This window comes from Pinus tabuliformis, chromosome 1_1 (assembly GCF_031772625.1).
Source record: "Pinus tabuliformis cultivar Carrire ecotype Pingquan chromosome 1_1, CPIR1, whole genome shotgun sequence".
Classification (NCBI taxonomy): domain Eukaryota; kingdom Viridiplantae; phylum Streptophyta; class Pinopsida; order Pinales; family Pinaceae; genus Pinus; species Pinus tabuliformis.
The window spans coordinates 66312689-66340157 of NC_142297.1; positions in this window are offsets into that span (position 1 = coordinate 66312689).

Below are 27469 nucleotides of genomic sequence, written 5' to 3' on the forward strand. Positions count from 1 at the left end.
AAATGCGATGGAAAAGCTCCGGTGAGACATCGAGTAATGCTTTGAGTGTAGAGCCTAGGGGAAGAAGAATGGAAAGAGGAAAGAGCTCATGATATCGCAGTAAATCAAGGAAAGGCAAATCCAAGTCCAGATCAAGGATAGTGTGCTGGAAATGCGGAAAGAAAGGACACCTAAAGAAAGACTGTAGATATCAGAAGGGAAGAGAAGGAGATGCACATCAAGAAAAAAATAATGAAGCAAATGTGACAGGTGAGGTGTTACAAGATGCTTTGATTCTTTCTTTCGAAAATATTACCGATTCTTGGGTGGTAGATTGAGGGGCCTCATTCCATGCCACACCTGATAAGAAATATTTTGATGACTATCTTCAACGAGATTTTGGACAAGTCCATTTGGGTGATGATAAACCCTATAAAATTGTTGGAATTGGTGAGGTTCTTGAAAAACAATAGAATGGAAACCAATGGATACTAAAGGAGGTAAGGCATGTTCCAGATCTGAAGAAAAATATGATTTTAATAGGGTAGTTAGGCGGTGAAGGTTGTGTGACAACTTTCACAGATAAAGCTTGGAAGGTCACCAAAGGAGCCCTGGTAATAGCAAAAGGCGAAAAGGTTGGTACATTGTATTTATGTAATGGTATTTCTAACTCTGTTAATGCTTTAACTTCCAAAGGAGTAGATGCAACATTATGGCATCATAGGCTTGGACACATGAGTGAGAAGGGGATGAAGATTATTCACTCAAGGAATTTGTTGCTGGGTTTGAAGAATGTTGGTTTGGACTTCTATGAAAATTGCGTTTATGGAAAACAGAAGAGAGTCATATTTCTCAGAGTTGGGAAAGAAAAGAAGAGCGAAAAATTAGATCTTGTGCATACAGATGTATGGGGACCTGCTCAGGTATCATCTCTCAGTGGCTCTCGTTATTATGTTACTTTTATTGATGATGCAAATAGAAAAACTTGGATTTATTGTATTCAGAATAAATCTGATGTATTTTATACTTTCAAGAAATGTAAAGCTTTGGTTGAGATTGAGACAGGAAAGAAATTGAAGTGTATCAGATCAGATAATGGAGGTGAATATTGTAGCAAAGAGTTTGATAGGTATTGTTCAGAGCATGGAATTCGTAGAGAGAAGACAGTTCCAAGAACATCACAAGAAAATGGTGTGTCAGATTGGATGAATAGAACAATCATGGAGCGTGCAAGGTGCATGATATTGCATGCAGGATTGCCTTTACAATTTTGGTCAGATGCTATAGATACTGCTATTTATCTAATAAACAGAGAGCCTTCAAGTCCCTTGGATGGTGGTATTCCAGAGGAAGCATGGACAGGTAAAAAGGTAAACTACTCCTTTTTAAAGCCTTTTGGTTGTGAGGCCTTTGTCCATATTAATAAAGAAAATAGAACAAATCTTGAGGCAAAATCAGAGAAATGTACCTTTATTGGATATGGTGTTAATGATTTTGGTTATCACTTATATGATTATGAAAATCACAAAATCATTAGGAGCAGAGATGTAATATTCAATGAAAAGGTCTTGTATAAGAATCAATTGCAGGAAAAGAAACAGGAAAAAGAAAACAAGGAATACACAGTTCTTGATGGGATCACTGAAAAAGTAAAGGTACCTGAAAATAATAATAATCAACAACCACAACAACATCAACCACCACAACAGCAACAGGCACCCCAAACACCTGAAAGTGGTGTTAGAATATCTACCAGGACAAGTATACCCCCTGAACGATACTCTCCTTCATTATATTATTTATTGTTGATTGATTCTAGTGAACCCGAATGTTATGAAGAAGCAATGCAGGTTGAAAGCAGGAAGAAGTAGGAGCTAGCCATGGAAGAAGAGATGGACTCCTTAATGCATAACTAGACTTGGGACTTAGTCAGGTTGCCTGTAGGTAAAACTACATTACAAAATAAATGGGTTTACGGGCTGAAGGAAGAAGATGGAGGAAAACAAAGGTACAAAGCTAGAGTTGTGGTGAAGGGGTTTGCACAAAAGAAAGGTATTGATTTTGATGAAATATTTTTTCCTGTCACTAAAATGACTTCAATCAGAACTATTTTAAGTCTAGTAGTAGTTGAAGATTTGCATCTTAAGCAGTTAGATGTAAGGACAACCGTTCTTCATGGGGATTTGGAGGAAGAGATATATATGCAACAACCACAAGGATATGAGGTAAAAGGGAAGGAGAAACTAGTGTGCAAGTTGAAGAAGAGCTTGTATGGCTTAAAACAAGCTCCAAGGTAGTGGTATCTAAAATTTGACAAGTTTATGTCTGAACAAGGTTATACTAGATGTCACTCTGATCATTGTGTTTATCTGAAAAAGAAAAATGATGGAAGATATATTATATTGTTATTGTATGTAGATGACATGCTTGTTGCAGGGTCTAACATGCAGGAAATAAATGTGCTCAAAAGAAAATTGGCAAATTCATTTGCAATGAAGGATTTGGGAGCTGCAAAACAAATCCTTGGTATGAGAATAACTAGAGACAGGAAAAATCGCAAATTAACATTGTCTCAGAATGAGTACATACAAAAGGTGTTGAAAAGATTTAATATGCACAATGCAAAACCAGTTAGTACACCTTTTGCTAGCCAATTCAAACTTAGTAAGGAGATGTGCCCAAAGACCCAAGAAGACATGGATTGTATGTCTAAAGTTCCATATGCATCAGCAATTAGAAGCTTAATGTATGGATTCTCAGATATTTGAGAGGTACCACAAATCAAGCATTATGCTTTGGTGGTTCAAACATTTCTCTACACATATATGTTGATGCAGATATGGCAGGTGACAGAGATAACAAGAGGAGCACTACAGGATATGTATTTACTGTAGGTGGAACAACTGTCAATTGGGTTTCAAAAATCCAAAGTTTTGTTGCACTTTCAACAACAGAAGCAGATTATGTTGCTGCTACAGAGGCTAGTAAAGAAATGAATTGGTTTCAAAGGTTTATGGATGAATTGGGTAAGAAGCATGATATGGTCACGTTATACAATGATAGCCAAAGTGCCATTCATCTTGCAAAGAACTCAACATTTCATTCTAGGACTAAACACGTACAGCTTAAGTACCATTTCATACGATCAGTGTTGGAAGATGGAGATTTGAAGCTAGAAAAGATACACACTAGCCAGAATCCTGCAGATATGCTAACAAAAGTTGTAACCAGGGAGAAACTAAGAATATGCTCAGTTTAAATTGGCCTTCAAGGATGATAATGAAGATGAGAAACAACCAGGTTCAAAAAGGAGTCATTGTCGAGGAAATGAAGCAGCGATGGAGTTGCTACAATCATTCTCCAAGTGGGAGATTGTTGGATGTGGAGCATGATTATCATCCTAATTTAGAGGTCTTTGCTTCAGCTGGATGTATACCCCAGGAAGATTATACACCCCTCCACGTAGGGGGGTGCGGGGGGGACTTGTCCCCCCCTACGGGGGTTCGGGCGCGGGGGGGGGGGGCATCCCCCTGACTGGGGGGTTCGGGGGCCAGCAGTCCCCTAGAGGGGGTTTCGAGGGCAGTGCCCCCGAACCTAAAAATAGATGTAAAATTTCCTTGTAAAAGTATAACAATTTCTAGTCAATCTGGGCTATTCATTAGGCGGATGATCTAACGGTAGAATTTATGTTTAGTTTAGGGTTTTTTTCCATAGAAGGCAACCCCTCTCTTTGTATGAGGGTATTCTATTGAGGCTGTGGAATATATGTGTATTCTCAAAGCGAGAAACAGATAGGTGAGACTATGAGAGGAAACAGAGGATATTACAACGGATCTAATGTAGGTTGTGTCTCTTCATTTTGCTGGATAATAGAAAGAAAGGACTAGCTATTCGAGGTGGACGTAGCCCAAACTGGGTGAACCACGTATATCTGTGTCTCTCTGGTTTTATGTGTTTGTGTTTTTCTGCATATTATATGTCTTACATTTCTCTGTCATATATAATATTTTTCTAACACCAATCTGAGATGATAGACTGTGGGATCCTAAAGTGTACCCACACTCATTCAAGGAAGAGTTTAATAGTGGCTTCTGCTATGATATTCTTCTAGCAGGCACCATAATGGCCATCTTCGAGTATCTATCGATGAACAAAAAACACAGTCGTTTCCATGCTTAGTAGGTCGACTAGGGGTAGGCAACGAAGTATAGAGGCCTTGCTTCTTTATGGTTGGTTTGGAAATGGCGCAGGGAGTGTAGGATCTAATGTACTTTCCAACATCCTCTCAAATATTTGTCAAGTAGAAATAATTCAACAATATTGCCATTGTTTTCTCAACCTTGAAATGCCCAACAGTCCAACTGTAATGTGCTTCCCAAATCATCTTGGCACACTCTCTTAAACGAACAAAAAGATGTCCCAGGTGGCATAACAGTGCATCCCGGAGGTGAAAATCTGGCACCTGTTGACCCTCCAAGAGCGTCTGGTATGTGTGGCCGAATTCTGGGTTGCTTTTGTAGAGAAGTGGCCAATCAGAAGTCTCGTGCCCACAAGAGTTGAGAATGGTGGTTAACACCATGATCGAGGGTCGGCTAAGGCAGTGTGAAACATTATTGGTGATGCCCTTCTTGTACTTGATATTCAAATGGAATTGTTGCATGTATTTGGACCACTTATTATGGTGATCATTCTTCAACTTCTCTTGCATCTATATGAATTACAGGGATCAATTGGTTGTGTGGATGACCATTTCCTTCCCCAAAATGTAATGCTTCCTTTATCGGAAGACCTGCACAATGGAATACATCTCTTTGTCATAAGTGGGATACTAACGGACTATGTCTAAAATGGTCTCACTATGATATGCCACTGGATGCCCGTGTTGAGTAAGGACTGCCCCAATAGCATAGTTAGAGGCATTTGTCTCGATCTCAAATGGTTGTTGTAAGTGAGGTAATGTGAGCATTGGTGCAGAGTAGAGGCAATGTTTCAACTCTGTGAACACCTTCTATTGGGATTCAAAACAAAATAATTTCGCTTTCGCTCCTCCCTTGGTGACTTGACTCAAGGGCCAAGTGATATAAGAGAACCCCAATAAGAACCTGCGGTAGAAATTAGCAAGACCGAGAATGATATGGAGCTCTGTTAGAGTGGTTGGGGATGGCCAATCCTGAATGACTTGGATCTTGGCTAGATCCACATGCACCCCCCATTCACCAATAACGTATCCTAGATACTAAACCTGAGTCATGCCAAAAGTGAATTTCTCCAAATTGGCACACACCTTGTGTTGTGGCAGCGTTTGGGGAACCTCTCAGATGTGGTGGAGGTTCTCTTCCCAACTCTTGCTAAAGATCAGGATTTCACCCAAGTATACCACTACAAATGAGTTGGTGAATGGCCGCAATATGTCATCCTTCAGCCTCATAAAGGTTGTAGGAACATTCATCAACCCAAAAGGCATAACTAGCCATTTGAAAAGGCTCTCCTTGGCTTTGAATTGAGTCTTAGACACATCAGAGGGTTCGATTGGTACTTGGTGATATCCAGACTTCAAGTCGATCTTGCTGAAATATTTTTCACACTTGAGTTGGTCCAGAAGATCATAAATCCATGGGATTGAGTACCTATTTTGGACAGTCATCTTATTCAGTGCCTGATAGTGAATACAAAGTCTCCAAGTCCCATCCTTCTTCTGTACCAACATGATCTTGCTCCCACGGGGTGATGAACTCATTCGGATGTGACCTTTGTTCAACAGATCCTAAATCTGCCTCTTCATTCATCGTTCTCTAGAAAAAAGCACTGATAGATTGGTCCCTTCATGCAACAATGTACATTGGGTCAGATCGATGGAGTACGTGACCTAACAGTGCAGAGGCACCCTTGAGGGGAAGGTGAAGATGTCCTCGTACTCCTCGACGACCTTGTCCATATATTGTTTTCCTATGGAGGGGCGTTGTCTAGAGGTCATGGCCATCGTATTCTTCTTTCCCTAAGGGCGTATCATCAGGAAAAAAAATTCCCAGTTTTGGAAATGAGCTTATGCATTGTTTAGCAGTGACTAAAGAGATCTCGTAGGTGGTGCTGCCTCCAGTATCCTCTACAACTTATTTCCCAAGGTAACAATAACAATGCAAGGCCTTGACTCATACACAGCATGTTGTTTCCACAAGTATGGTTGGCCTAATAATACATCACAAACATCAAGAGGGGAAACATCACATAATACCTCATCTGTGAAGGTCTTGATGCTATACGGAAGGTGACACTGTTGGCTGACACAGAGATCTTGTCCTTGGTGAAGCCACCCAATCCTGTAGGGTTGTGGGTGTGCTGTGGTCGGTAGGCCCAGCCTCTTCATAACCTTTATTGAAATGAGTTTCTTTTGGCTCCCACGGTCGACAATGAACTGTAGCGGTGAACCCTTTAACCACATCTGGGAGTGGAAGAGGCACTCCTCCTCCTCTAGATCTTTGGGTTTCTCCTCTTGGATCTTCGTGGTGGCAACAGTGGCATTGGGCTCTGCATCGATAATCTACTTTCATTTGTCATTCCCCTTGTCAAGTTCTGACTCAGAGTCAGAATATGCATCTAATTCATAAGCCTTCAGCTTGGCCCGACACTCATTTGTGTTGTGAGTGGAGCTCTTATGGAACTCACACGACTTTCCCATTTCCTTCTTTAGCTTCACAATGTTTTTCTTTGCTTGCAACTTTGACCGGTTGTCCTAGGTTTCCTCGCCTTGGCTTTGTATTTTTCTCTGTGGTTTGGGGGCACCTTTCCCTTGCTTCAAATTCATATACCCAAAGTCTCACTTTTTCTGTTTAAGCTTCTGCTCGATCTTGATAGCATATCTATATGTTGTGTGGAGCAAGGAGATGTTCAGGAACTCCATCTCATCCTAAATGTACTTGCGTAGGCAGCCGCTGTACTTGAGTACCAAATGTTTCTTAGAATACTTGATACCCAACTTCATGTGAAGGGTATTAAAAACATTAGTAAACTTCCATATGTCTTGGTCCCTTCCCTTCTGCACCGTGGTCCAATTTATGTATCTATCCTCATAGCTTGTGACAAGGTAGTACTACTCATTGATGATGTCCTAGAACAAATTCCAAGTGGGTGTGAGTGAAAATAGTGGGGGAATATTTTCATCCTTCTGCTCACACTAGGTTTCCCACCAACCCTTGATGTGGGGGGTAGCTTTGAGAAGAGAAAAAGTAATATTTTCCCGGCTGGAAAAATCATGAACATAAAATATCCTTATAGTAGATTTAACCATTTATTTACAGTGTCTGCATGTATTTGGCCATCAAATATGGGAATGTAATGTTTACTTGTACCTTAAAAGGGTGGTGCCTCTAGAGTAGCTGCTAGATGTGGATGCACCGCCGATGGGTAACCTTCGAAGGATCTGGGCAAAGTTATCCATCATCCTGTTCCTTTGTTTCTGGAGGGCTTCCTCGAGGAATATCTTGATAGGATTTCCTGCTCCCTCTTCTTTCTTTTCTTCCCCCATGGGCGTCCATCAGGGTTTGCGAGGCTCATCTTGCAAAGGTTCAACTAGATTGAGCCCTAACTCCTTATACCTTGACCTCTTTGGGAACATGCAAAGAAGGATAGAGAAAGAGCAGACCACTCTGATATCACTGATCCAAATTTAAACGGGAACAAAATAAATTACATATATAACCATACACACAAAGATGTAACGGTAATAAAACTTCATTTCATTAATATCAAAGAACTAAAATATGCTTACATTCAAAATGGGAATAAACTAGCTCGGGCGATGGTAGTTTATCTCTGAGAAGAGATGTGGTGGCTACATGCCCCTGAACTGTCTTACAGTGAGGCTTGAAGGCCTATTTATTATTGAGAAACAATGGAAAACTTTAAACATCCAAAAACCTAACCCTACGAGATGAAACACCAAACTATGGGCCCTGTTGGGGTAAGTTGGTATATCAATTTCCCGGGGTTGTAACTTTGGCATGCAATCTTCATTTGACGCACACGATACCTAGTTAGAAATATCTATCCAAGGACTACAACTTTTGACAGTGAGTACTGAGGTGAAAATTTATATTTTCCACTAGTGGTTTTCCCAAAAAACGTCATTTAGGGCCTAAAAATGGTTCCAAAAGTTCACGACCCGAAAAACTATCAAAAATAGTAAATTGTGCTACAATTAAGGAAACCCAAAAAACTGAAAGAAACAATGGTGGGGGTCCAAGTGGAATAGGCGGGTGGCCACCAATATCCACCTGGATCAATTATATTGGGGACATCCAAAAGTCCTCGATTTATCGATGGATGTTCTGGAAGTCCCCAAAAGTCCCCAATTTTTCGCGGGATGACTAGGGGACAACGTTGAAGTCCCCAAGTTCTCCATCGAGTCCCTGACAAATTTGGAACTTCTCCGATGAGTGTTGAAGTCTCCGGATCACCGGAACGGAGCAAACATCATGAGTTATGGTGAGGATGGGTCTCGTGCAACATAAAGTTTTATATAAGAAATTTACACCATTTAAACACAAGATCATTTTATCCGAACATTATAACCAATAATCACTTATTTACAATTTACATATAATATTACAAATTATTTTAAAAAATAAAAATATTTTTTTAATAATATTTTTTGTGATAACTAATATGTTATATGGGATTATCATTATTTTATCTCTTACTGTTATGATAAAATACACATTTTTTTATAATGATTGAATTTTATAAATGAATATCCACATTTTAGAGAGAAAATTTTCATTTTTTAATGTTTTTTATTTTACACTTCAAATTGAAATTTTTTATAAATAAATTGTATTATAGTAAAGATTTGATTTTTGTGGAAATAAACCTATGTGCCTTTAATTTTGAAGCAACCTTGCTCTCTTTAGGTCGTAATTTTGTATTTTTTTAATTATAATTTTTAATAAATATAAATAATATTTTATTTTAATATAAATAGCTTCTGGCTTTATTAAAAAAAACCTTTAAATTTTGCAATAAATTTTTTTATAACTTTATATATTTTTAATTATAAAATTATTATAAAGCTATTTTCATTATAAGAAAAACAATATAAATATGATTGAATATTCATTTTAATTTATATTAATAATATAAATATAATTTAATATTTATTTGAACTTGAAAATATATTGATATGGGACTGGAGGGGAAACGCGCAAGACTAGGGTTTGAAGCAGGGTATCAATGTTGGGCACCATGGAGGGGCGAGATGGGGGGAGTTCCACTCCCTCCTACAGTCATGCAGTCTTAAACTACTTCAAGAAACCAATGGAAGCAGAAATCGGGAGTATAGACAGAGAAAAATAGGAAAGCAACATATCATAGGGGCAGGCATAAAATCAGGGGAAGACAGAAGAGACAAGAGAATAGGAGGAGGCAGTCAGAAAGCTAACTACAGGAATCTGACAGGACCATGTAAACCTAGGTCAACCATCACACTTTGAGTGGTGTTAAGTGATCTAGCGCTAAAGGCCCATAGCGATCACATGGCAGCTTATGCCGTCATATGAAAATTTATGTGGTTATGGCCAATGGAGAAGGCTTTGCATGCATGGATAAAGAACCATTGGAAACGTAAGGGAGAAATAAATCTGCAACTTGGATCCAAGGGTTTCTTCACAGTAGTGTTCACAAACTTAGAGGATAAAGACAAAGTGTTTGAAGGAGGACCATACTTCTATGCTGCTGCAGGTCTCTATATGTAGCCATGGGTGATGAATTTTGTCCTGGAATGAGAGACATTCACATCAGTACCGGTATGGATAAGACTCTACTCCCTACCTTTAGACTATTGGCTGCCAGAATCCTTAAAAGCCATAGGCAATAAACTAGGGCATTTCTTAAAAATATCAGATGCCACACTGCGCGGAAAATACACCTCCTTTGCCCGAATATGCGTAGAAATGGAACTTTTTGGAGCTCTGCTGGATGAAATCATTCTAGAAGTATATGATGAGGAATGGGTGCAAGCGATGGATTACGAGCATGTCCCTTTCAAATGTCACAAATGCCATGAACACAGGCACCTCTTCAGAGACTGCCCTTTAAACAAAATGGAGAGCAGTATTAAAGCCACCTCAGGGAAAGATGCTGAAGGCTTTACCAAAGTGGGAGGCAAGGGGAAAGGAGGGAGAAAGAACCAAAAGAAAAACAATGAAAGAAAGCAGCCTAGTCAGAACAGATTCAAGATATTAAAAGAAGAAGATGGGAACAATGAAGCGAACCAGGTTCCTGGAGGACAGTCGTGCAAAGAAGGAAAAGGATGAAAACATGGAGGATAGACTTGAAAATAGCCTACAAAAGGAGAATCTAACAAGCACTATGGAACTTGACAAGGACCTTGAGATGACCCCAAGCGAAGTGGGAATGGAGGATCATGAGCTACAGGAAATTCTTGAAGGGGAGCATCTCGATCTAGAAAATTTCCTGGAGCAAGGAACTGCCAAAGGGGTGGATTCGCTACCTCAAGAGGAGTTTAACAGAGTACAACAGCTCTTCCTCTAGAGATCTCAGGCAAAGGGTTCTGGGGTCAAAAGAAACCATGATAGTCAGGACAACGGAGGGGTAAAAATGATGGAGGCAACATTAGGACAAGCTCACAAGAACCCAGGTAGGAAAAGAGGAAGAGAAAGACAGAATGAGCTGCTGATAGAGTGTGGAAAACTCATGATCAACTCAGGTAAGATGAAATACCTTACTAGTTACTCATTTACAAATCTTTCTTAATGAAGCTTACAACATGGAATATTAGGGGTTTAGGAAGTAAAAGGAAACAAAGAATTCTCAGCAATAGAATGAAAGAAGAAAAACCAGATATGGTGTTTATCTAAGAAGCCAAATGTTCAATAGATAAAATAAGAGAGATACATAGCAAATGGCTTATTAAGTATGAATATCTAGAAGTTAAAGCAGATAACATAGCAGGAGGAATTCTCACACTTTGGAACCCACAGAAACTTGGAATCCTACATGCTGAAGCATCCAGGAACTACCTGTCAATGGTTATCCAACCTTTGGGTGATAAGGAAGTTTATTTGATCACAAATGTCTATGGTCCACAAAAACTTGAAGACAAACTCAAGCTTCTGACCTCACAGGAGAAGCTAAGAGAAAGATATCCAGTTATCCCCCGGGTTCTGGGAGGGGACTTTAATATGATCAGATCTCTCTCAGAAAAGAAAGGTGGGACCAGATCACTAGGCAAAGATTCCATAGCATTTCAAGACTTCATAAACAACATGAGGCTAGTGGATATAGAGACTATAAATGGAACCTTCACCTGGAATAATAAAAGGGGAGGGGCTTCTCAAGTTGCCTCTAAACTAGATAGATTCATTATCTCTGAGGACCTCATCCTCATAGGCCTTTACTTGTTGGCTATAATCCTCCTTTTTGGAGGCTCGGATCACTGGCCTGTTCAACTTGAAGCTTCCTTTATAGGCACTCCAAGAAATAGACCTTTCGGGTTTGAAAACATTTGGCTTACTCATCCTGACTTCATCAAAAATATTGAAAAATGGTGGATAGAAGATATGCACATTCAGGGAACTAAAATGTTTCTTCTGCATCAGAGATTGAAACACATCAAACTCAAGCTTAAATATTGGAATAAGAATGAGTTTCGCAATATCTTCGAAGCCAAAAAAGTAGTTGATCGGAAACTACAAGGAATTAACGAGGTCCTCATCTCAAATAGCTTCACTGAGGAAAGTAAAATGCAAGCTGAATCTCTTCAACAAGAATGGGAAGACTTATGCAAGTAAGAGGAGATCTTCTGGAAATAGAAATCGAGGGTACAATGGATAAAAGAAGGAGAAAGAAATACAAGGTTTTTTCATAACTCTACCACGGATCATAGGTCTCATAACAGGATTTCAACACTCAATGATACTCAAGGAAAAAAGCTCAACACCCACAAAGAAATAGAATCTGTGCTAGTTCAACATTTCCAAAGAATAGCAGAGGAGCCTCTCATAGACAGAACACACTTCATCAATGACTTCACAAAGCACATTCCTAAGCTTGTGACAAGAGAAGATAATTATAATATTAACAGACTAGTGACTGAAGAGGAGTTCAGCGAAGTCATCAAAGAGATGCAAAATGGGAAAGCTCCAGGTCTGGATGGTTTCAATGTCGACTTCTTCAAAGCATGTTGGGAAATAGTCAAGCAAGATATCCTTGATGTGGTGGAGGACTCGACGAAAAACAAAATTGTTTTGAAGGCTCTCAACACCTCTTTCATATCTTTGATTCCAAAGAAGGAAAATGCCACGACACTAGATAGATTTAGACCCATAGCATTATGCAATGTGGTGTACAAAATTATTTCCAAAATAATTGCAAACAGGCTTAAGCCTCTTCTTCCAACTCTTGTGTCTGAGGAGCAAACTGGATATGTGGAAGGAGGACAAATTCTAAATAACATCATTCAAGCTCATGAGGTGGTTCACTCACTCAAGAGCAATAAGCAGGCAAGTATGATCATACAACTCGACCTAGAGAAGGCTTATGATAAGCTAAGCTAGGCATATATCAGGGAAGTACTAATAGCATTTGGCTTTGACCATAATTGGATAAGATGGGTAATGGCCCTTATTACCACATCAAGTTTTCCAATCCTGCTAAATGGTTCACCATCCAATACCTTTAAGACTTTGAGAGGACTCAGACAAGGAGATCCGCTCTCACCTTTCCTCTTTACTCTCATGATGGAAGGTTTAGGCAATGCGATCAAATCTGCTAAAGCAGAAGGAAAAATCCAGGGTCTTAAACTCACCCTGAATGGGGATGCTTTGACTCATCAACAATTTGTGGATGACACCATGCTGCAGGGTACACCCATGGTCAAGGAAGCTCTTTCCTTCAAGCAAATCCTGAACGAATTTGCTATGGGTGCGGGTACAAAGGTAAGCCTTACCAAATCAAAGATTTTCTTTTTTAATACTGACATTGCTATTAAGAGAAACCTCACCAGAATTCTAGGTTTTCAAAGAGATCAGCTACCCTCCAAATATTTGGGAAAACCTCTAATAGATAAACCTATAAGTAAGGTAGATTGAGAGCGTATGATTAATAAACTCCAGGAAAAAAATCGGAAATGGACAAACAGGTCTTTGAATTTAGCAGAACGGCTAGTGCTCACAAAATCTTTCCTACAAACTGTCCCCATCTTCATGTTTTTATCCCTTCCAACTCCTAAAGGAGTTGTGCAACACATCAAGAATATCCAAAGAGATTTTCTTTGGGGCAAAGGGGAAGAGAAAAAGAAATGGCCTTTGGTAGCTTGGGAAAAGATCTGTAAACCTAAGACACATGGAGGTTTGGGACTTGATGACCCTGAAACCCTAAGCAAAGTTTTGGGGGAAAAACTATGGTGGAGATGGCTAAAGGAATTAGTTACCCCCTGGGCCAAGGTATGGAAACAGAAATATGAAAATAATTGGCAAGAAAGGGAGCACATTTGAATGTTTAGGCTCATCAAAGGCTCCCAAATTTGGAACAAATATTGGGAGAATAGAGCCATTGTTCAGAAACACAGTTTCTGGGAAATCAGAGATGGAAACCTAGTTCAGTTTTTGGAGGACAATTGGAAACAGGAACGTAACCTACTAAGAGAAGAATTTTCCAATCTAAAGAATGATACTAACAACAAAGGTTTACTAAGGGTAAAGGACTTCTGGGATTTGAATAGAAGTGATGGAAAATCGAGAATATGGAAGAACATGGTATACAGTGATGACTCCCCTTTGAAGGCCCAGGTAGAAGCTCTTGCAGTTATCTTGGAACAGAGAAAGATTCCGACTTCAACATCTTCAGACCAACTGAGATGGGGAAAAAACAATGAAGGAAACTTTAACCTCAGAGAATCCGAGCAAATAGCCCTAGGGCTTGACTTTCCAAACTCTAATAAGGTATGGAGGGACCTATGGCAAAACCAAAATTGGATGAAAATCAAACTGTTCATGTGGTTGGTTCAACATAAAAAAATTCTGACTTGGGACAACCTTCGGAAAAGAAATGTAGCCGGTCCATCTAAATGCCAACTATGTGAATTACAAGAAGAAACAATGGAACACCTACTCAATCTCTGCCCATTCACCTCCACCTTGTGGAATTGGGTGGCTTCAATATTCAGACAAATAGACAGGGACATTTGCAACATCACCAACATTTTGAGGAATTAGAGGAGAAACTTCTCTAAAAATAAAATAATCAACAAATCTTGGGCTATGGTTCCAGGATTTCTAATTTGCAATGTCTGGAAAAAACGCAACAACAGGATCTTCAAGAACAGAATTGGTTCCTCCCGGAGCATCATGGCTCAAATCATAAGACAACTCAAAGAGACTGTAGGTATCCTTCTAAAGAAACCCCCTGAGAACCAACCTCAAGACCAGGATGCGCAGATACTTCTTCATTTGGGCCTACAGGGACTTTTATCCTAGGGCATAAACAAGACTATAAGTTATATAATAGTTGATAAGGACTTTTGGCAACCTCCCCCTCTTGGTTTTATGAAATGCAACATAGATGGAGCCTCTAAAGGAAACCCTGGTATGGCTAGATATGGTGGAGTAATAAGAGATGAAAAGGGTTTCATAAAATCCATATTTCGTAGCCATATGGGGAAGGCCACTAATAATATGGCAGAGCTCATGGAACTTGAGCAATGCCTAGAAATGTTGATGGAATCAAATTTACATAATACCATCATTTAAGTTGATTCTGAATTGATAATTAATTTGGTCAAGAAAATATGCAATGGCTCTGCACCAGAGAAAGTGTCGAAACACTGGAGGTTACTGCAGGTCTATCAACATATTCAATCCCACCTGCGAACCATGAGAACCCTCAGTTTTGTTCATGTGCGCCGAACAACCAACAGGTTAGCAGATATTTTGGCAAACGAAGGAGTACTCTGCTCCAAAAGCAATAAAAGATATGACTGGATGGGGACTCCCCAAGGACGATTACGGGAAGATTGTCATAGACAAGCAACCTTAGATAGGGAGTACTTTCAGAACATGAGAAACAAGCAGAGTGAAGATTGATGGAAACAGAAGAGTTTTGGTCAACACGGGGAAGTAGCATATGGTAAAATGCGAGCAGGATGACATGCACCCGACTAAAATTAGCCTTTGGTTTTCGGGCGGGAAGGTGCACCGTGAACTCTTCAGGTGGGATACTACATATAGGTTAAGTCTATGTATGGACCCGAAATACAGTGAATGTGGCCTATTAACTCTTTGGGCCGTTGGCTTAGTTAATGTGTGGACATGTTGACATGATTGCAATCATCCCATGGATTTCGAGTGACAATTAGCATGACCGTTAATTTTCCAAACGGACCCAAAATTCATTTAGGTGGTGACTTATTTTTGCTTCGAGTCCATGAGGGTAGTTAAGTTACGGGCTAATTGCACAGGCCTTTTGGGATCTCTTGCATCCGGTTGATTTCGGGCGGTTAAACTGCTCGTGGGTTATCTCTCCTTTCAGACCTAAAATAGATTAGAGAGATGGCACATTTTTCTTTTCGGGTCCATTTGAATGGATAAAGGGTTAGCATGATGGCAACCCAATATCACTGCTTGACCGTTGGATCTTTGAAGGATGATCGCACGGTCTTCAGGATTTCATGTTCTACAGAGGATAAGAGTGGTTACTTGGCATTGTTATGTGGGCCTTTGGCACGGTGGGCCCCGTCAACAAAGGTATTTTTGTGGCTTGGCAGTGTGGATAGACGCCTTAAGGGCGGGCTGGCCCTTAGTTGCTCTGCTTGCTTGGACAAGCGGTTGTGTGGGCCACAACTCTTTTGTAGCTAGCGCTGCCTTTTGTATATTATGTACTTTTTCATAGTCTAATAGAAGGACCTACTCTCACTTATCCAAAAAAGAAAATATATTGATATGATATTTAAATTTTTTTAATTAAAAAAAGTATATATCATCATTTTTAGAAATTTATTACTATTTTGACAAATTTTCAAAATTCTTTGGCCAACTCTCTTCTCTATGTCAAATTACCTTTTGAGATTCTTATGATGACTAACTTGATATGTCAAATGGATTCTTACGATGACTAACTTAATATATCAAATGGTAACTTGATCAGTTATGTCTAATTGTAATTTGAAATATTTTTTTGTTACTAATTTGATATGGTAATGTGATATGTAGAATAGTAGATTGGAATGGAGTTTGAGATTCCTTTGATTAACTTTATATGTAGAATGGTAGTTTGAGATGGACTTTTAGATTCCAAATGCCATATCAATCACAAATTTCACCAAATACAGAGTAAAATTCTTTTCACAAACATATATTAGATAACTCATATTAGATGACATTGAGTGATAGAATTTGAGATTTGTTCCGTTTGGATACCATATTAAAAAATTGGTTTTTGATAGTGATGTATTAATAACACATGCAGATTAATTCGTGTTTCTTAAATCAACCATTATTATGACATAATTATATAACCATATTTTATTATTACCTAAGATGTTATTCCATCCTTGAATGGATTATAATTATGATAACATCAATTTATTCTTTAGTAGAATATCCTTCCATCTGCTAGATTAATAAATAAAAATTGTCGAGAAGACATCATAGTCCTTATATATCTCCCCCCATATATTTTTCTGGGTCTCTCAGATCGTTGCAACCTCTAAATTTGTTCAATCATTCAGTTGCAACTGTGTTATTGTAAGTTTAACTTGGAAGCCACTAGCGAGGAATATGTATATAAAAACGAAATGGTTACAAAATCATCCACGTAATCTTCTCATGTAGTTCCTGTACCATCCATGGCTTTCTGCCTCTTTCATATATTATTCACTTCCGTGTGCTCTCGGCTGTCTGTGACCTACTCTCCTCCACATAGGTAATATGAGTACTGTGTATACAGACATTGACTAAATGTGAGTACTGCGTATGCAGACAATGACTAAAGGAATGGATTGTCGCCAAGGTCCTCCCTACTGTGTAACATGATGCTTCCATCGAAGAAAAGCATCCTATGGAGTACCACCAACTCCAGCTCAACACTAAAACAAAAAGAAATTGTACATTACGAGGATTAATTAAGATACCATGTCTTTTCTCAATTGGTTTTGTGCAGTTTTGTTTATTATAATAATAATTATAATAGCAATTTAAAACAATTAATATTATATTATAATATTATTGTTTATATTATTAATAATATAATATATAAATATTGCTATTATTAATAAAAGGGATTATTAATATTAAAAACTCAAGGCATTTTAAATTTGATGAAATTATATCAAACAAAAAAGATTGATATTATAAAACTACGGAATTTATATTATAAATTCAAGGGATTTATATTATACCCTAGTATTATTATTGTAAACCCAATCAATAATATTATACATTAGGAATATGAACCCTTAGATTAATAAGCTCAATGGATTGATATCATAAACCCAAGGGATTAATACTTAAAACCCACGGGAATAATATTATACCCAACGAAGGCACATGACGTGCATGGTGTAATGGTAGGGGCGGATGGCTGTCGCACCCCCCACCCAAGTTCGAGTCCTGCAGAGGAGATTGATGTTGTATTGAGATTGATGTAAAGGTCCCACCCCAGCTTACAAAAAAAAAAAAAATATTATACCCAACGAATTAATATTGTAAAGCCATGGTATATATACCCAAAGATAAGTATTATAAACCCTAAAACAAACATGGTTGATTTTCATACTGAGATCATTTTTGTTACAATGTGACGTTGGAGCATGGTTGACCATGATTGATTTTTATATTGAGAGAATCTTTGCCACATTGTGTCGTAGGACCATTGTTGATTTTCATATTGAGACAATCTTTGTCATAATACAACGTTGGACCATGGTTGACCATGATCTTCACAATGTGACATTGGACCATGAGACAATCTTTGTCACAATGTGACCATCGTTATTGACCATGGTTGATTTTCATACTCGGATAGCCTTTGTCACAATTTGACATTGGCAGATTGGTTTACCATGATTGTCTGTGGTTTCTTGTCATATTGACCATGATTGACCATGGTTGTTAGACTGAACAAATCCCTCTTTCGGACAAGAGTGATCTCCCTAGATCCTTGACAGAAACTAGAAACAAGCAAGACAATTGAAATGACACTTTCCCTAAGTTGGACTTGTTTGAATTATAAGAATTAAGGCTAATGGATGAGCCTCTTACCTATTTCATGAAATGCTCAATGAAGATCCCTTGTTGTGATTTGATGCAACTACTCAATGCTTGATAAGACCTGCAAATATCAACCATAAAAGGATCAAAAGCACATGCAATATAATAATCTAAACAAAACTTAACCTAATGATCAAGGAAATTAGGAATTAAATTTGCCTTAATAGACATTACAAATAATTATAAACCATTCATCACTCCATTAAGACAAATCGATGGGAGAAAGTGTTTATTTGTGTTAAGAAATGATAAAGAGAAGCCTTACAACCTTCGCCTTGATGTCATGAGGTCCCTCCCAAATACCTTCAATCTCCTCCTTAGATGACAATCTTTCCAATCTCAAACTAACAACATAAGCTTATCTTCTTTGAGTTCTGACCTCCTTAATCCCTCTACTCATTTTATAGGCCAAGTGGAAGAAGTTTCAAATCCAAAAGATGAGGATGAGACTCCTCAATTGAGGGATTAGGTTTCCACGAGAAAAGGGATTAAGGTGCATCATCTGAGGGTTATAGTTCGAATAGTCATCACCTAGAAGCTTTTAGTTGGGAAATACTCGACCAACTATGTTTCTAGAATTCACCTGTGCAGGTTTATAGTGGTAGACAGAGCACAGCTCCGCGCTGTTCCCAGAGTTAATTCCAGCTAATGCGCAGGAAAGTTAGAAAAATCAGTGCATGTGAAACTTGACAAGGTGTGACAATTATTTTCCCCAAATTTATCATCTACTTCAATATATTTTGGGTTGCTTGACTTCTAAGGGAGTTCATTCAAACATGTTCACAGATGGTAAAAATACCCATAAACGGATCAAGTGTCATGGCGACAAATTGACATGTAACAGATTGCCCCCTAAAGTGCGAAGTCTATAAAATAGGTTTAAAAGATTGAAGCACTTTTATCATTCCGAGGATCGGATCAGTGATAATGGTCGGAAACTTGCAAGGAACATTGAAGGATTAGAATGCAATTATATATCAAAAATCATCCTTGAGGTAGGCATTCCCATACTCAGAGTAAATCGAACTCAATGAATAAGCATGGAAAAACCAACCTCATATAGATAGTAGACACAACATGGGAGAAACCACATGTCATAAATGGGTCTACGTAATCATGAATATAAAATGTCCTCACAACCTAGATTGATGAAACTAGATCCAGGGTCTTGATCTCCATCTCTGGATCCACAGTACACATATAACCATGCGAGTGAATGTTTTCAAGCTAAACATGGTAGAAACCAATTGATTACCGGTCAATGATATGAATCGTTAACAAGTGCGAGAGAAACCACCAATAATGACAATGGTTCTCAAGGTACTTCCAGTAGAATACATGAAGTGCTAATAAGTGATCTGAAGTCGAACACTTATATAATCATTCGATTGTAGGTCAATGATGAGAACTTGCCGTCGAAGGAGAGAAGTCTACCATTTGTAGGTTTTAACCCCGTACAAAAATTACTTGCAAACAAATTCTAAAACACAGAAAATAAACAATGTGAGGGCATAACACATAAAACACATATACACAGAGATTTTTCCCTGCATCCCAAAACTGGGACTACTAGCTTGATTTTTCATTATATTCCTTTCAATGTTACAATACATTTTTATACATGTCGAAGCATCCAATACCATGGATCAAAAAACCATCGCGTATAAAACCATGGACTGAAAACCATTGCGTCCAAAAAACATGTGCAAAAATCATGCACAAAACCATAGGTGGGTCTGCCCAACCTAACATAGGTTCCAAAACCAAAAGTTTCCGGGGCGCTGCCCCGAACCCCATAGAGTGGGGTTATGGGTACCCCTCAAACCCCCTGTGACCTCCCCCCCTCTAAACCCCCGGGTAACTATGTGGGCTAGTCGTGGAAAGAATATAACACAACCCAACATTCTCCCACTTGTTGTTTTCTTTGCACGGGGGACCACAAGAGAGCTTAGCCATATATCGAGCCCTGCAATGCTCATTATTTCTCTACACCAAGAGAAATTCTCAGAGCCCACAGAGTTTTTCAATGCATCTGCAGTATTATTCAAAGTGTCCACCTTTACCAGCAACAACTTTTTGTCTTCTATCATATCCCTCACAAAGTGATACTAAACATCAATGTGCTTTGTCTTTGAATGATATGCAGGGTTCTTTGCCAAGAAAATTGCAATTTGGCTGTCACAGTCTATCGTTATAGCTTCGTGTACTAACCCCATACTTAAACACAATCTCTGCAACCAAACTGCTTCCTTGCTTGCATGAGTGGCTTCCATGTATTCTGCCTCTGCAGTTGATAGTGCCGCTACAAATTGTTTCTTACTCATCCAAGTGAATGCACCTCCAAATAGGTTAAACACATACCCACTTGCAGATCTTCTCTGATCTAGATCTCCAACCCAGTCAGCATCAACAAAGCCACGAATATCCAATACTCTATCCAATCCTGGTCTTCCTTGGTAGCACAAACCATAATTACTAATGCCACGCAAATACCTGAAAACCCGCTTCACTACTATCCAATGCTCCTTCCCTGGTTTTGACATAAACCTGCCCAATACTCCCACTGCATGTGTAATTTCTGGTCTAGTACAGACCATTGCATACATCAAGCTACCGAATACACTTGCATATGGAACATGGGACATGTCCTCTTCCTGTTCTTGTGTCTCAGGACACTGTTCAGCAGATAACCTCACACCTACAAGAATAGGAACCTTCACCGGTTTACTATCCTGCATATTAAACCTTTGCAATATTGTCTCGACATACTTCCTCTAGTTTAACTAGAGCTTCCTCTTTGTCCAATATCTTTTAATTTCCATGCCCAAAATATAGTTTTCAGCACCAAGATCTTTCATGTTGAATTTGGAGGAAAAATGGGTCTTCAAATCCTGGATAATTTCTTTGTCATTTCCAACTAGCTACTAAGTGGTGAATCTTTTCTGCAGTGGGGAGTGCTTCCGACATGGCCAACTCCGGTATGCTACTACAAGCCTCCTCCACGACCTGTTCTAATCCCTGGTTTTGTGTGACTAGGTTGTCACACTGGATGCTGAGTTGTTCTAAATTTAACTTTTTCTCGCTCAAGACTTGGAGGGCGCGGCCCTCCCTAGCATGAAGTATAGCAGTTACCCCATCCTGCAGTTGGTATAGGGTTTCCTGGGAAGGGTGGCCAAATTCAACCCCCAGCCCCTCGTGTCACCCTCGGTTTTTGCTAGGACTGCACCTTTTGGTAGCACCAAGGTGTTCGTTGTGTGGGTGTGCAACATCAGTTCAGCTTTGGAGGCACCCTCTGTAAGGTGAGGTGTCGTCATTCCTAGCGGTCGCACATGTAAGGCCTACAACTGCGCTCTGAGCACCCCCAACACAGTTGTCTGATCCATCATTAATTCTTTAAGAACATCCTTAGTGACATCACAAACTGGTTCACCACTGTCAAGAAGGTCTCCCCCAGAGGTCTACACTGCCTTTGTCTTTTTTCGTGCAGTTGGCTTCTCCTGGATGTGCAGCCTCTTGAGTTGGGTCACTTTTGATGTAGGGTATGTGCATGCCTCTGTCTCAACCTCCCCTTGTATGTCCTACTCCGTGGACATTTCCCTTCCTTCCTCAATCTCTTCGGTGGTTGCGGTTTTGGTTTGTGTCGTCTGTGCTGTTGCTGCTACCTCAGCCACCTACCACTACGTGGCCACTTCCTGTTCCTGGCGTTTTCTCTCCACAAACTTTGCGATGCGTAGCTTGGTTTCCTTCTTTCGCTGCTAGGCTGCAATATTTTCCATTTCTGCCAAGTCCGGAGTGCACCATTTTGGAGACCATGCCGCCATTACATCAAACATTGCATCGCCCGTTGCAATGAACGGAAGCTTCACCCATGTTCGGGTTGGATCCTTTCATGCTCGGATATACAGATTATGCATGTCCGCCTTGAATTCTACCACGCTTTGCAAACTGTTATATACTGTTGGGGACAAGCACGGCGTAGGGTTGATCCATGTTCAGATGCTTGCCTCCATGAACACCCAAAACACCTTGATCTCATGAACCTGCGTCTTGTCTTTCGTTGCCCAAAGTGAGGTGTACCTCACGGCTTCGGGTAGGTTCCTCTCAATGGTGGGAAACTGGCTATCCTCTGGTAGCTCCCCTAGAACTGACAAGATGGATAAGAGCAACCATGCATAATGGAAGGTCTTACCCTGCTCCTGGGCCTCCCTACAATTTTTCAAAAATTCATCGCAGAGAAATTGTGCCCAGTTGAACTGGACCCCCTCTGCACACTGCTCCGCCAATGCAATTACAGATGCTAGCACCTCGTCTGTGCGGCATTTCCTCATGAAATTGCTGGCCAGCAGCTGGGTGGCTACGTGCACCCCTCGGTCCTTGATGCTCACTATTCCATACCCTCGCTTCCTCTTCTACAACTTATACTTGGCCTTCATAGCTTCTACGAGGCCCAAGTCGCTGCTCTTTCCTGCGATGGCTGCGAGATTGTTTCCTTTGATGCGCAGCCAAGAAATCTAGTGAATTAAATTAGCTGTGATGGGAATCGGCTCCTCTAGCCAGTGATACCCATCATGTACTAAACACAGTAGCTGTTGGATGACAAAAATTGTGATGGACGCGCTGTGTTAGTGGGGCATCCACCGCAGATGGAGTAACCCAACCTTCTCCACTCCATGTAACCATTTCTACTGCAGTATTTTCTCCATAGCCATTTGTGGGAACTTCTCGCTATCCGCGAGGTCCCAGTATTTGAACTTTATATTCGGTACCCATTTTAGCAGTGAATCATCAAACCTTATTTCATCCAGAAGGAGCAAGATCTGGAGCGCACTCTTCGTGGCATCCAGGTCCTCTGTTATCTTGGCTGTCCCTTTCCATGGGGGGATGTAGGGGGGTAACTTTATCGCCGAAGGTACTTGGGAAACATTCTCTGCCTCATCGTCCTATGCTTCAATTTGGGTGACCAGGGCTTGCAAATCTTCCTCCTCCTCAGTTTCAATGGTGATATCTTTGCCCTTCTCTGCCATTGACAATTTACTGAATCATGGGTTTTGTGGTGATACCTGGACTGGCCCCATTGTCTGCTTGTCTTTCTGTGGTTGCGGCATGCGTGGAGATTTTGGGACTTCTAGTGTAGCTGCCGCCTCTCCAGGCTCCTCCTGGGTCACACGGGGCTCTAGGGTAGTCTCCACGAATCTCACTCTGGTTCTTGCAGCTGTCATCATTTCTATACTTGATCTACTCGGTCGCGTACTCACAGGTGGCAAGGTAGCTTGGTTCTCAATGCTCTGTACTGGCTCAACTCTTAAACAACCAAGTGTTTCCTCGAGGCTACCCCAAGGGTTTTTATATTTATGTCTGAATTTGAATTTGACCATTCCCTCCACTTCTGGGTCATTAATACCTTTCTGGTGGCAGATCATCTTGAATATAACTCTTAATTCCTATCTTAATGGCCAGTCACCCGCTCCTTTCTTCCTTAAATGGGACCTCTTGTCATGAACAGTGACATCAATGGTCAACTCCCAACCTATCCGTGCAGTAGTGCAGCCCCTTACGCGCGACCATGACCCTTGTGACATATTTGCCCTGCACAAAACCTCCTTCCCACACTACTCTCTTGCAAATTCTTTTATAGTCCTGTGCCCTCTTTCAACTGCTTGGAGCACTGAGATTGTGCTTCCTACAAATAGTCAGGTGGTCGCACCCCTGGTGCGAGGACTTAGTCTTCCTACTAGCCTGGGCCGTGGGCACCCTTCAAACACTCTTGCGTCCATTAGTGCGTCTCGTTCTTCTTTGTATGGTACATGCCCCTGTGTAGTAGAGTGTGGTCGTAGCCATGATAACTGGGTCATATCTCCTTCTACTACAATAGTAGGGTTGGCTAGACTTGGTCCCCTCATGTTTAGTTTCTCGCAGCTTGCTTGCGCAACGTCGGTTTTTAGTTTGCTAATTTCTTCATCTAATGTCACACTTTTCTTCCTCAGCCATGCCCAATCTTTGTTGAGTTCACGAAGCTTCAATCTCCCTTGCCAAATGTCTTCTCGTAACTGCTTAATTCCTTTACCTAGATCCTCGCGTCCTGTCCCAACTACGGGAGCTGCGGTTTGGCAATTCTTCTCTGCTTTCCTGGTTTCATTTCTTCTCGTCGGTGTTGGGGTCAATTCCATGCTTCGGTTTTTTCTTATGGCCCTATAGGACCATCGGACTTCTATTACACGCAGGTCCCAATTAGTTCGTCCTGTCTGGTAAACTCTATTCATGATTCCACATAGCTTTGTGAAGGTTCCAACGTGAAATTTTTGTGCCATGCGTCGCGTTCCCTGATTTTCGATTCCTAGTCTGGGAGGCACTTGCACAGCACACGTCTATACCCATCGACACAAGTGGGTGCACAAACTGCTGCATCCTGGCTACCCGGCTCGCGTTCATCGCTGAGGAATTCCACGTTGTAAGCGCACCCATCTTCTACATTCGCGCCAGTTCCCCATAGTCTTCTGATGTATATTCCCCCATCGTGCGAGTGTCACGCGCAATGCCCATTCTAGCACACCGCACTGCTACTGTTCCGGTATTGTACTTTCAACTTTGTCTAAGAATTCATCCACTCTTATTACCCCATCATATGTTGACAGTTCCCTTGCTTTGGTCGTCATGCGCCACAGTGATCTAATCATCATGTTGCAATTCAGCGTTGTTACTTCGTGAAATTGGTTCTGCTAGTGCTCTATTTCTTCATCTGAATCTGAAGTACAAGAACTGTCGCGCTCCCATGAGATTCTCCTGTCTGCTGTCGGGTTCACCCGTTCCTGGTCTTGCGCTGTTATCTAGTAAATGCAATCCAATTCATTGTCGCGCACAAGTTCAGTGTGGCGTGCTCCTTTGGCTGGATCCAGTGGAACTACTACGCGTAGAGACTTTTCTTGAATATCATCTTCCACTTCTTTAGGTTGATGACTCCATTCATATCAGTGGCCCAATCTATTCCTAGCAACACAGGGTAAGGGTTGCTATCATCCACAATATCTATTACCTCAAAGTCTGTCTGTGTGCTTGTGCCTTTGATATCCACTGTTACCCCTTGCAACCTTCCCATGGGCAAGATATTTTGTTGGTTTACCATCCATAATTGAATAGGAGACCACTGTAACGCGGGCTTGCCCATGCGTTCCCACGTCTACTTTGGTAACACATTCGCATCTGAACCCAGGTCCAAGATTACCTGATCCATTTCATACTCTCCAATCTGCACCGTCAATCGCATTTCTCTCCCGCTACACAATGCATGCTTTCCCAGTTTTCGGACTACACGTGGTTCATCTGACCCTGCACACCTAGTGATCAGCTCTTGTAGTCCTTTAACTGCCTTATTGTTGTGCAGTTGCTTCATGCATGTCTCTAAAAAGGTAGTAATCATAGAAGGATCCATTCCCAGCTCTGGTTGATCCTTACTACCTGAAGTAGAGGCCTCCATGAAGCTCTTCTTAGCTTCCATAAATTTCTCCCTTGCGCGTTCCAAGTCAAACTCAGGTTCCTTTGTAGGAGCCTTATGAACCCATGTTTCTTCCTTGGGCTTCTTCCCCTTATCCTGCCCTATGGTCGCGCCACTTTTCAGCACCATGCTCACATTGGGGTCTTCTTCACGTGGTTTAGACCTCATCATTTGTATATTCTAGGTCGGAGTAGGCTGTAGTATACCCTTCTTATGCATCTGTGTGATCAGCGTAGGACAATCTACCATTTCATGATCAAACTACTCACATACGAACAAGATATTCTCATTGGGTTGGTACAACCACGAGTGTAGTGCCCTAGTCATCCGCAATTATAACAAATTAACTGTTTGTGGCCCCTTCCTAACCCCATTCCTCCTCATCCTCGACGTCGCCCTTGAAATCCCCTGCATGCCATCCCCACTACTCGGTCGAGGGCTCGCATTTCGGTCTGCATTCGATAAGCTGGGGTTCGATCCATCATAAACTCGTAGCTCCAACAAGTACACTCATCGTGGCCCACTGATCTACAAAAATTGCAAAATAGCTGTTGGGGAGGTCTGTGTATATTTCTACAACAAATGACAGTTGTCTGTCTTATGCTTTCCTCCCACCGGACAGATCGTGCACCAGAGCTCAGGTGCCGTATTTGGCCTTGCCTGTGCCTTTTTTCTCAATGGCATTGGTCCCCCTCCTGCCAAGTAGTTCACGAATACTCGCCAATGATCCTTGTCGTGACCCTGGCCTTTGCATTTTATGCACCATACTTCTTCACACACCTCTGGCTACTTCGCCCTATCCCGCTTCAAACTCTGCATCTCCAAGCATAGATTTTGTAGTTGCGCGTGGATTTGTTGAACTCCCAATCCTGGATCCTGTATCGGTGTTTCATGCATCCTCATTACCATTTCCAATGCTTCTGCCTAGGTTGAAAGCTTTTGTTGTGACAGCACCATCCTCGGGTGTGGTGTCAACGATGCCACAAACCACGTGCGGTGTTGCGCATCCATTAGTGTCATATTAGCCTCATGGATCATACTCTTCATCCTCTAATCTAGATCCAAGGGGCTCTCACCTAGAAGCATCGCGATCTATTTAAATCCAATGATTGACTATGTCTTTGATTTCAACCGACTAAATTCTCTATTCACTGCATTCTGGATCTCCGCTATTCCTGCATTTGGGTGATCATTCGAGTGCTTGATATACCATGTTGGCACATGATCCTGCGGTGCGCTAACCAATGTGGCCTTCTTAATGTTGTCATCTATAACCCCGTGTGCTTCCCACACTACACCTACCACGAACCAGAATTGATCTGGATCCTCATTCCCTACTCCTTTGAATACGGGTAGCTTGATCACACTCGCCATGCTGAACTGCAGGTTTCGTGGAGGTGGGGTGGTCGAAGATGGAGGTGAAGTAGTTGAAGTGGGTGATGGCGTAAGTGGAGGTGATAACTATGGAATGCGCTGCCTTATCAAACTGACTGCACTTCTCGGAGAAACCCGAGCGCGCTCTTCCTCACTCTCTTGTGAAGGTGAAATTAAGGGGTTGTTCCCTAATTCTTTGATACCTTGGTATATCTTTCTTCTCCGCATCGTTCCAAACATTAATGTATTTGTATAACCTACTTTTCACATAACGACATCTTAATCCAAGAGTTCAGGGATTTGATGTACCTACCTCACGGTCCCTTGAGAAAACATCGTTCTACTTTGC